This window comes from Cibotium barometz, chromosome 40 (assembly GCF_041138505.1).
Source record: "Cibotium barometz isolate CiBa-2024 chromosome 40, ASM4113850v1, whole genome shotgun sequence".
Classification (NCBI taxonomy): domain Eukaryota; kingdom Viridiplantae; phylum Streptophyta; class Polypodiopsida; order Cyatheales; family Cibotiaceae; genus Cibotium; species Cibotium barometz.
Genome location: NC_141085.1, coordinates 22,402,028 through 22,413,654, shown reverse-complemented (window position 1 = coordinate 22,413,654; position 11,627 = coordinate 22,402,028).

The following is an 11,627-nucleotide window of genomic DNA, read 5'->3' as shown; positions in this document are numbered from 1 at the left end:
TGACTAAGTTTGGGGAAAGCCTTCCGCTAGTGCCCTGTTAAACATGTAAGCCAAGAGGGGTGCAAGTGTGTCGATTGCATGTAATAGGTGCTCCAATCTAATCCCCTGATGATCTTGGGAGAAGCCATTTTGGAGACATTAGATGTTCCACCATGGTTCATGTGAAGAAAGTGGATGTAGTGGGGTGAGGTTCAGGTGGGTGTGGGAGTGGAGGTTGATTGGGAATATGGTAAAGTGAGTTTGCATAAGTGTGCAAGATGTGAGGATTTGTGATGGATGTGGGTGGACATCATTCCCTCAACTTATACCAGGCCTCCTCAGAGCCTCTCAAGAAGACTTGGTATATCTCTCAGTATTACTTTATCGGCATATGCTCGTTCTTGCAAGACGAGTGAGAGAGAAGATAATCCTTTGAGCATCATGCTCGAGGAGAGAACTTGTGAAAAGGTGAGAAGAATCTACTGGGAGAGAATAAAGGGTAGCATGAGGAGATTTAAGAGGTGTGGAGATATTCTGGGAGAGGTGGAGAGAATCAAGCAAAAGAGGTGGAGTGAATCAAGGAGAAATCAGTGGGATTAGATGCTTGGATGTAAACTCAATAAATTGAGGCATTGGCCTAATGAGAATTTGCTGGTTTTTGATTATCCATGCCTACATTAAGCTATCAGTTAATTGCTCACTAATCACATCTTAATTATCATCTAATCTCTTTATTAATGATGTTAATTCTAGCATTTGATCCACCATAGCTCATCACATTGTTGTAATTTTAACATGGTATCAGAGCCTAGCCTAGAATCCATCAAGTTTATGAGCCCATTATCTAACTAATTGGATTAGTAGATAATTAAGAAATAATTTTTTTTAGTTATTTTCAACGAGCCCACTGTACCCCTAGCCAGTGGAGGGGCTTGATCTCCCTCCAGGAGCAACATTAGCTCAAGCCCTTCTAGGCATACATAGCTAACATCCTTGAGCTCTAGCCCATCCAAACAAAATTGCAAACCGCCAAGCATAGTTACCAATTTTTGCTAAATCGCTGGTGCCTTTTTTTTAAAGAAGATTTGATATCTCTGCTGCTCCAGATCAAATTGCTCTAATTCCTCTTGGCCCTAAGGGTTTTCAAGGGTGCTCTACAAGCTGGTGAAGTCAGAATTTGATTTGATCGAGTCTACAGTGAGATCCAAGCTCTTCATCAAATCGGGGCCCTTGCATTATTATTTGGGGATTCAGTTTATGCAACGCAATAATGGCATTGTTATGCTACAGTCTAAATATATACAGAAGCTATTGAATAGGTTTAATCTTGAAGACTTTAAACTTGTGGCTACACCTATGGAGACATGTACTCAACTTAGTCTTCAAGATGCAGGAGACTCTTTTGATGCTAGTTTGTATCAGCAGGCTGTTGGATCCCTTCTTTATGTATGCAACACGAGGCCAGATATACAGTATGCGGTCTCACAGTTGAGCAGATTTATGCATAGCCCAGGTACAAAGCATTGGCAAGCTATCAAGCAAGTTTTTCGCTATTTGTAGGGCACTCAATATTTTGGGTTGTTTTATCCAAAGGGGGATGAGTCACAGTTGCATGCTTTTAGTGATACAGATTGGGTTGGATGTTATGACACACGAGTGTCCACTAGTGGGTTTTTCTTTTGCCTTGGTGATTCATGTATATCATAGCTCAGCAAGAAACAATCTACAGTGGCCACTTCCAGCTGTGAAGCTGAGTACATGACAGCTTTTACAGCTATAGTTGAGTGTGTGTGGCTCAGACGTCTTATGGCTGATTTGAGTGCCGTCTAGCACTATGATTTTCAATGACAGCCAAAGTGCATTAGCACTTGCAAGGAACCTAGTGTTTAATGCTCACACTAAGCACATTGAGGTGCATTACCACTTTGTCAAGGAAAGACTCTCTACAACAGAGATCAGCTTGGCCTATTTGACTTTGGTAAAACAGAGATTAAGCATTCAATGTTTGGTCAAATCTTGTGTTTCTTGGCTTAATCCTCTACTAGACTAATTGCTATTGATGTCCTTGAAAGTATTTGAGCTCATTTGAACTCTAAGGCCTCAGATCTGGGCTCCCCGTATACTCTGTTTTTTGCACACAAAACAAAGGATTAATTTGGTAATCAGTGATTAGTCAATGCTAATCACTATTTTTTGGTACAATTAAGGGTTCAAATTAACCATTAGGTATCTGATACAGATCCCTATACTTTAGATTGCAATTCGGAGATGGTTTGATACTCTAACCATTCCGTACAAATTGATTACCCTTGATTTAATGTAATTTCTAGTAGTAAAATTATGCTGATAAATTTGTGGTAATCATCATTTTGTATTCAACCCTTGGTTAATGCCTGCAAATCACACTCAAATTCAAGATTATTCACAGCCAGAGTTACATTTGGGAATGTGCATAAGAATGAATGCTATATGCATTATGTATTGGGCACAATACATCAGTGTAAAAATGGGATCAGACACTACCCTTGTCTAGAATAAGGCAAGAGGTAAGACCTCCCGCATAGATTTGGGTTTGCATTGCATAATGACACAAGATAAACATCAAAAGCCCAAAAGAACTGTCAACAAAACATTAAAACATGTTGCTCACATGGAGCAAGAACTGACGGTCAAGCTCATGGCCCCAGCCATGAAAGAAGAAGCACATCTCTTTCCAAGAGGAAGATCCACACCAAGAAGAAAAGCTAGAGGAAGCATTGAAGGAAGACATGGACACATGAAGAGAAGCTGCCATAACAAGAAGACTAAAGACAAAAGACTGAAGACAAGAGAAGATGTGAGGCTCCAAAGAGTGAGGAGCCATGTGAAAATCTCAGAGAGAGAGAGAGAGAGAGAGAGAGAGAGAGAGAGAGAGAGAGAGAGAGAGAGAGAGAGAGAAACCCCACAACCCAATGCAACATGCCCCAACAAAGTAAAACCACCTCATGATGTAGGCCATGGACGCATGAAGAGAAGATGCCATGACAAGAAGACTGAAGACAAGAGAAGATGTGAGGCTCCAGAGAGTGAGGAGCCATGTGAAAATCTATGAGAGAGAGAGAGAGAGAGAGAGAGAGAGAGAGAGAGAGAAACCCCACAACCCAATGTAACCTGCCCCAACAAAGTAAAACCACCTCTGAGCCACAGATGATGTAGGCCATGTGGTAGATGTATGTGTGAGCACTTTAGTCAAGGTCACGGGCACTTATAGTAGCGTTGGACACATAGAGAGAGAGAGTGTCAAGGACTATGAGTTTAGGGACTTGAGGCACTAGTCACAGACTATCAAGTAAGAGGGAAACTTGGTATAGGGTCCAGGTGTGCTAGGAGTATTCACTTGAAAGGGGAGGTGTTGAAATATATAAATGAATAGGGTGTGTGAGGGAACAAGCCCTTGGCTAGAGGCTGTAAAAGAGAATCTGTAAATGTGAGAGAACCTGTGAAAAGGAGAGAATAAAGGGTAGCATGAGGAGATTTAGGAGGTGTGGAGATATTTTGGGAGAGATGGAGAGAATCAAGCAAAAGAGGTGGAGTGAATCAAGGAGAAATCAGTGGGATTAGATGCTTGGATGTAAACTCTATAAATTGAGGCATTGGCCTAATGAGAATTTGCTGGTTTTTTATTATCCATGCCTACATTAAGCTATCAGTTAATTTCTCACTCTAATCATGTCTTAATTATCGTCTAATCTCTTTTCTAATGATGTTGATTCTAGCATTTGATCCACCATAGCTCATCACATTGCTGCAAATTTAACATGGTATCAGAGCCTCGCATAGAATCCATCAATCTTACGAGCCCATTATATTGCTAATCACTTCGCTAATTAGGATTAATAGATAATTAAGATCTTTTAACCTCTTTTTCAACAAGCTCTCTGCACCCCCAACTAGTGGAGGGGCTTGATATCCACCATAGCTCATCACATTGCTGTAATTTTAACACCAACATGGTTAAGATCTCATCAAACAATGATGCATAAGGGGACTCCTTCCTCTCCTCTATACCGAAGTGGTTAGGCTATCTTGAATATCCTGTATAGCATATCGTGAAGTATCTACTACAAAGTAGCAAACTACCACATGTATATATCTAGTGGGTCTAACCCACATGTATCTGGAATCCTCATCCTGCCTAACTATGGTGATCATACCCTAAAGTTGTAGTCTAACCCACATGTATCGGGCATGCTCATCCTACCTAGCTATGGTGATCATACCCTAAAGGTGTGACCTAACTATGGTGATGATACCCTAAAGTTGTAGTCTAACCCACATGTATCAGGCATCCTCATCCTGCCTAACTATGGTGATCATACTCTAAAGGTGTAACCTAAATAGAACTACTATTCCTCCTAAACCCCATACTCCTCCTATCCTACGAGTATGCCAGTTGTTGGAATTAGGGTTATAGGAAAGTACACAAAGCTTGGAGAAGAAGAAGCAAGAATGCACACAATACACAATGTTTTAGATTGTGTCAATGTACAAAAGATAAGTTAGCCCTAGAATGATGGGCATATATACAAGCCGAGGGAAAAAACCTCCTAAAGAGGGAAAAAGTGCCCCGACAGTCCTAAGTGTGTTCACACACATCACTGCCTATATATATGGCAACAAATCCCCCCTGGGAGTGATGGTGTGAACGAGAGCTGGCACTCATGTATAGGGAAGTGCCATGCCCGAAGTAGATCAGTCCACAAAGGGGAGCAAGCCCAAAGCTTTGCAGAAAGCTTCGAACTTCTCACGAGGAAGTGCCTTTGTGAAAAGATCGGTGAGGTTATCCTGTGTTGGCACATAGGCCAAGCTAATCTCTCCTGCTGAGAGTCTCTCCCTGACATAGTGATAATGCACCTCAATGTGCTTTGTGCGAGCATGAAAAACTAGGTTTCTCGCAACTGCCAATGCGCTCTGACTGTCAGTGTAGATAGAGGTGGCAGACTCCTGTCCAACACCCAAGTCAACCATAAGCCGTCTGAGCCACACACACTCAACCGTAGCTGTGAAAGCTGCCCTGTACTCAGCTTCACAACTAGAAGTGGCCACAGTAGGTTGCTTCTTGCTCAACCAAGATATGCATGAGCTACCGAGCATGAAACAAAAACCACTTGTGGACACTCTTGTGTCATAGCAACCAGCCCAATCTGAGTCCAAAAAGGCATGTAAATCTGGCGACAATGATCCCCCCTTGGGATAAAACAACCCAAGATGTATGGTGCCACTCAAGTAGCGAAAGATGCGTTTAACTGCCTTCCAATGCTGAGACCTTGGGCTATGCATAAACCTGCTCACCTGTGAGACTGCAAACTGAATGTCCGGCCTCGTAATGCATACATAAATGAGGCAACCATGATAGAGTGTGACATCAAAGTGATCTCCAGCATCATGAAGACTCAACTTCAAACCTGTCTCCATTGGAGTAGCAATAGGCTTGCAGTCTTCAAGGCCAAATCTCCGCAACAATGTCTCAATATACTTTGTTTGGCACAAAGCAATACCTCCATCACACTGCTTAAATTGCATTCCCAAATAATGATGCAAATGCCCCAAATCTGACATCTCAAAAGAGGCATTCAAATCAGCTTTAAAATCAGCAATATGACTCTCATTTGGTCCTGTGAGCAGCATGTCATCGACATAGAGAGCAATGATTAAATGTACATCATCCACATGTTTAACATACAAAGTGCTTTTTGTTGGACTATTCTAAAAACCATGTGCAGTCAAATATGCATGTATCTTTTCATACCAAGCTCGTGGAGCTTGCTTTAAACCATATAAGGCCTTTTTCAACCTGCACACCTTGTTTTCCTGCCCTCTTTGAACAAAACCACGAGGCTGCGATACATACACCTCCTCATGCAAATCTCCATTCAAGAACGCAGTCTTTATGTCCAACTGATGTACATTCCAACCATTATGAGCTGCCAATGCACAAATGCTACGAATGGTAGTCATACGACGAGCGGGAGCAAAGGTCTCATCAAAATCAATGCCCTTTTCTTGAGCATAACCCTTTGCAACAAGTCTAGCCTTATAGCGATCAACACTGCCATCTGGCTTTCGTTTCAACTTAAAAACCCACTTACATCCAATGGCTTTTTTACCAATAGGCAAATCACACAAAGACCATGTACCATTCTTCATTATAGCATCATATTCACTTTGCATTGCAGCCAACCAATTTTCTGATTTTTGTGCCTCATCAAATGAAAGAGCTTCTTCCTCTTCACACATACTAGACACAGCCAAAGCATAACAATCTGATGCATAAGAGGCATGCTGAAAACCTGAACGAGTACGACTAGTCATAGGTGCATCAATTTTACTATCACGCAAGGTTTCTACCAGCCATTTCGGCATACCTCTAGCCTGCTCATTTTCAACCCTATCCTCATGAATTACATCTTGTAAATCTGCATCAGAAATAGGCTGATCTATGACGTCGTTTGAAATCTGCATAGGCTGAATATTCACCTCATTAGGACTTACATTTGAATTCCCACCTGTAAAGAGAGGCAACAACATATCAAATACATCCCGTGAGCTTACCTATCTCTTTGGTACATGATAACAAAGGCTGCACAGCATCTTCCACAAAAACAACATCTCGACTAATCAAGATACGCTTTGACTGCGGATGATACAATCTGTAACCCTTGCTCTCAGCACTGTAACCAACAAAAATGCATTTGACAGCCTTATCATCCAATTTTCTACGTTGTTGCACAGGCACTAAAGCATAGGCCAAGCAACCAAAGACACGCAAGTGACCAATAGAAGGCTTCCTGCCATGCCAAGCTTTGTATGGAGTAACAAACTGCAAGGCCTTAGTGGGACACCTGTTGAGTACATATGCAGCACACATGACAGCCTCAAGCCAAAACGCATGTGGCAAAGCTTGGATCTTGACCATATATCGTGCCATCTCCATAAGTGACCTGTTTTTTCTCTCAACAACACCATTTTGCTGAGGGGTATACGGCACTGTACATTGGTGTTTTATCCCACGACCAAAAATGCATCAAACTCTTTAGACATGTACTCCCCCCCTCGATCAGAACGGAGGGTGCCCACATTACAATTGGATACATTTTCAACCATAAGCAAAAACTGTTTGAAGCACAAAAACACTTCGGACTTTGCCTTCAGTGGATATACCCATGCATGTCTTGAGTAATTATCAATGAAAGTCACGAAGTACAAGTGTTTTCCAAATGATGGAGTTTGCATAGGCCCACATACATCACTATGTACAAGTTGCAATTTGCGAGTGGCCCGCACAGAACCATCCTTTGGAAACGCAAAATGCTGCATTTTGCCCAAAATACAGCCTTCACAAACATGTTTCAATGGTGCCTCAAGAGGGGGCAATGAAGCAACCATATTAAATTTCTGCAAACGCAGCAAACTAGCAAAGTTCAGATGACCAAAACGAGCATGCCATAGTTTTGCATCTGAAACTGCCTTTTCATCAGAAACTGCATTTGCTGAATCTTCCACACACTTGTCATAAGAATTCAGCCTATACAGCCAACGAAACAAGGTGCCAGATACAATAATCGTATCACCAGAAGTCAAATCATGAACAGTACATCTGTCATCCATAAATTTGACTACAAGTCCAAGTCTAGCAAGCGCAGAGACAGACAATAGATTCTTCTTTATCCCTGGCACATACAAAGCATCTGAAAGTGTGAAAGTGCTGCCATTTGCAGCAGTAAGCATAATTTTACCAATGCCCTTCACTGGGTAAGAAGCATTATTGGCACATGTGACAGTATTCCCATTAGGGACAGCCTCAAGACAAGTGAACATATCACGATGCGAGGTAATGTGCTTTGTAGCACCACTGTCAAAATACTATACATTAGAGTCAACAGAAACTATCAAACATGCATCATGTACAGATGGGTCATACTGGCAATACACGCTAAACGCCCATTCTGTATCCTGCACAACATTTACAGAATCTGCATTTGTAGAAGCATCCGCTATTGTGGCTGCATTTGACTCTTTCTTTTTTGCCTCTTTAGTCTTTAGCTTAGGGCAATTCTTAATGACATGATCATTTGCCTTACAATAGTTGCACCTGATTTTTTTCTTGCCTTTATCAAGAGCCTTCTCAGACCTATTGTTGGTACTTGTGGAAGGAGAAGAAGTTGCAGACCTATTGATAGGAGAAGAAACAGTGGAAGGGATTGCCTTACCACTTCTTCTCTGCTGGGCAGCAACAAATGCCTGATCAACTGCACGCTGCCTAGCCCTGTTTTGCCTGGACTGCGCTTCTTGTAAGAGCTTGTTGACTAAATTATCATACTTGACAACATCAAGTCTGTCCTCAGTAACAAGTCTCCACGTGGAAGCAAAAGTCTGATATGACTCAGGTAAAGCATCAAGAACAGTCTACACAAGAGAATGATCAGGAATAATCTCACCTGCAGAAATCAACTGTTCCTTGAGATCTTTAATCTCAGCAAGAAAAACATTCATGTCATCATCTTCCTGCATAATCTTCGATTCTAGCTCTTTACGCAGGTAAGAGATTTTTGCCTCGTTACGACCTACATACAAACCAGCTAGAATATCCCAAGCCTGTTTTGCTGTTTTAGCTGAACGAATATGTGGGGTGATGTTACGTTTGACAGAAAGTGCAATCAAGGCATGAGCCTGCGCATCTTTACCATCCCAACAAGCTTATTTAGCAGTGGGTAAAACAGCAGCAACAGTAGAGCTGCTAGAACCTACAACATCCTCAACATATCCTACATCCACAGAACCTAGACGTACATCCATACCTTGCACAATGTTCCACACTCCTTTTGCAACCAAAACATGCTGCATCATGTATGCCCAAAGTGGGTAGTTGCTGTCTCCATCCAGTTTATCATCAGCAGACAACATGCGAAATACATCATTGCTGTTATCAGCCATGGTCACTGACTGAAACTGATGCAAAAGCTACCTGTAATGAAGCAAAGACTGAACAGAAAACAACTCGTGCTATGTAGCACAGTCCACAATAGAATATGTATGCCTGTTTTGCAGAAAACTACAATGTCGAAATTTCTGCACAAAATGACGAAAACACCTGTGCAGAACTTGAAATGCAAAAATGGAGCCCGAAACGACCTCAGATGCAATTTCTGAGAACGCAGAGACCTACGGTTCAATTTGCAGAGTATAGGGACCTGCAAGCGCTTGAGAAAGCTCACCTCAGTCGGAGGGTGCTAGCGGTGTAGCCCTGGGAGCCGATGCCTGCTCTGATACCAATTGTTGGAATTAGGGTTACAGGAAAGCACACAAAGCTTGGAGAAGAAGAAGCAAGAATGCACACAACACACAACACACAATGTTTTAGATTGTGTCAATGTACAAAAGATAAGTTAGCCCTAAAATGATGGGCGTATATACCAGCCGAGGGAAAAACCCTCCTAAAGAGGGAAAAAGTGCCCTGGCGGTCCTAAGTGTGTTCACACATATCACTACCTATATATATGGCAACACCAGTACGTGGACTCCCACTGGTGTATCTGATGACACGAGGCAATCCCCTCTCAGAGATTTTGTGTCTCCATATAGACGACGATATCTTGTCCTGTAAACATCTCCCGAAAGCCTCCCACATTTGACCATAGAATCCCATTACAGTAGTTCCAGACTACCAGCCTAATGTGTGTAGTCTCATAGACCCCACGCCCCTATTTAGGGGGTGGGGTGCCTCTCCATAATAATAACTCTCCCATCTCGATATACTACCCACTTTCCTTCCTTATGGGCTGTCGTGTCCTTCTCCATTGAGGCCTTCTTATGTGCCACCTGTGTCGGGGTCATATCCTATTCAAGTAGATTTTCTCCCCCTTCAAGGCTATCCTGGTATTTGAAAATGCTTGGTGACTCCCTAAGTCTAGGAAATGGAGGACAAGTGGTCGTGGTGGTCGGGTGGTATACTTTCTTGCTCTCCATACATCCACAAATGGGGACGTGGTCATGTGGTATCCTTTCTAGCTCTCCATACATCCGAAAATGGGGACGTGGTCATGTGGTATCCTTTCTAGCTCTCCATACATCCGTCAACCCATACCCACACAAGTTATTTTGTTGCTACCATACTCTCTTGAATCTTTGCCTCTACACTCTTGATAAGCTCTTTCATGTGTGTGAGTTCCTTGATAGCACTGTGGCATTCTTTGAGCTCGTATATGAGTTGCTCTTTCTGTCGACTCACCTCACTAGAGAGCTTCTCAACTTGTAAGGTGTGGGCTACCTTCATTTCCTTCTCATGGGAGTCCTCTTGGATCCCCGTTATGTCCCAGATTGCCTTAAGGCCATCTTTGAGTAGTGCCTAGAGTTGGTTTCTCTGTGCATGCATTCAAGTGTGTATTATGGATAACTGTAATGGCACATTCGGCTCATTCCTGACCATCATTCACATAATTCTAATACCTTTGGAGACAGCATCCTTGTTTTCATGTGGACGAGCAATTGAAATCCATTTTTCCTTCTTGTATTCCATTTTTTTCCTTGTATAACACTTAAAATGAACCATCAACCCATTAGAGTACGTTCACATGTGGGTTGTGATGGCACCTCCAACTGCTCTAGGTCCAATTATAGAAGGCTCCAACATGCTAGCTCCACATGCACGTTGGTCACACAACCTTGCTTGGAGCACTCACCACACAAAAGATTTTTTTTTTTGTAAGGTTTAACATTCTTAATAAAAGTTTGTAGCCAAAGCATTTTTTGAATTTCAGTGAAGAGCGTTTTGGCACCCCTATTTCTCCAAGGGGCTCAAGAGCACTCCATGGATGGGTCTTGGACCTGATGCATTCACGCGTCCTATGAGGTGGAGCATGTAGGTGCTTCAATTGTTGTGCATGAATACATTCTTAGAGTTTTGCATGTTGTGAGGGGAGCCTAGAGCTCAAAACAAACATGAAATGTGGGAACATCCAATGTATATAAGGAGGATCACATGGATCCTAAGTGGCAAAAAAACAACGTGGTGACATGAGTGGATAAGAGCAGATGTAAAAAAATCAAAATAGAAGGAGCATGGAAGAACAAGGTAGCTAACGCAATTGTTATAGAAGGTGATGAGGCGGCGCGACAGGCCAAAAGGGGGGGAATTGGGATAATTTACAAGAGGGAAGACAAGTAAACAAGGAAGGGAACAAGAGAAGAGAGTGAGTGAAGTGTGTGAAGGATCTACAATGGAGAGACTAGCTGCAGACGGAGGCTTTTCCAATTTACGAAAGTTGCAGAATTGGAGTTCAGTGCAGTTGAGGTAGAATTGGGTAAATTAGAGCAGAGAAGGCGCGAAGGTCCAAAGAATCAGACAGGAGATGTGTCCCCGATGATTTCTATGAGATGACTTTGTTAGAGACATGGTTTAGTCCAAATTCATGTTCAATTGTTGCTGCTATCAGTGAGCTGAGTGTTGAATTGAGTTTGTTTAGGGAAGGCCTACAGTTTGTGATTATAAATTCATTGTAGTTTGCATAGTTGCTGGAGCCTACCTATGAAAAACCCTAAGTTTTTTAGTGTGTTCTTTTGATATGTTTGAACCCATTGTCTTAGGGGTGTTGAGATAGTCTGTCTTTGTT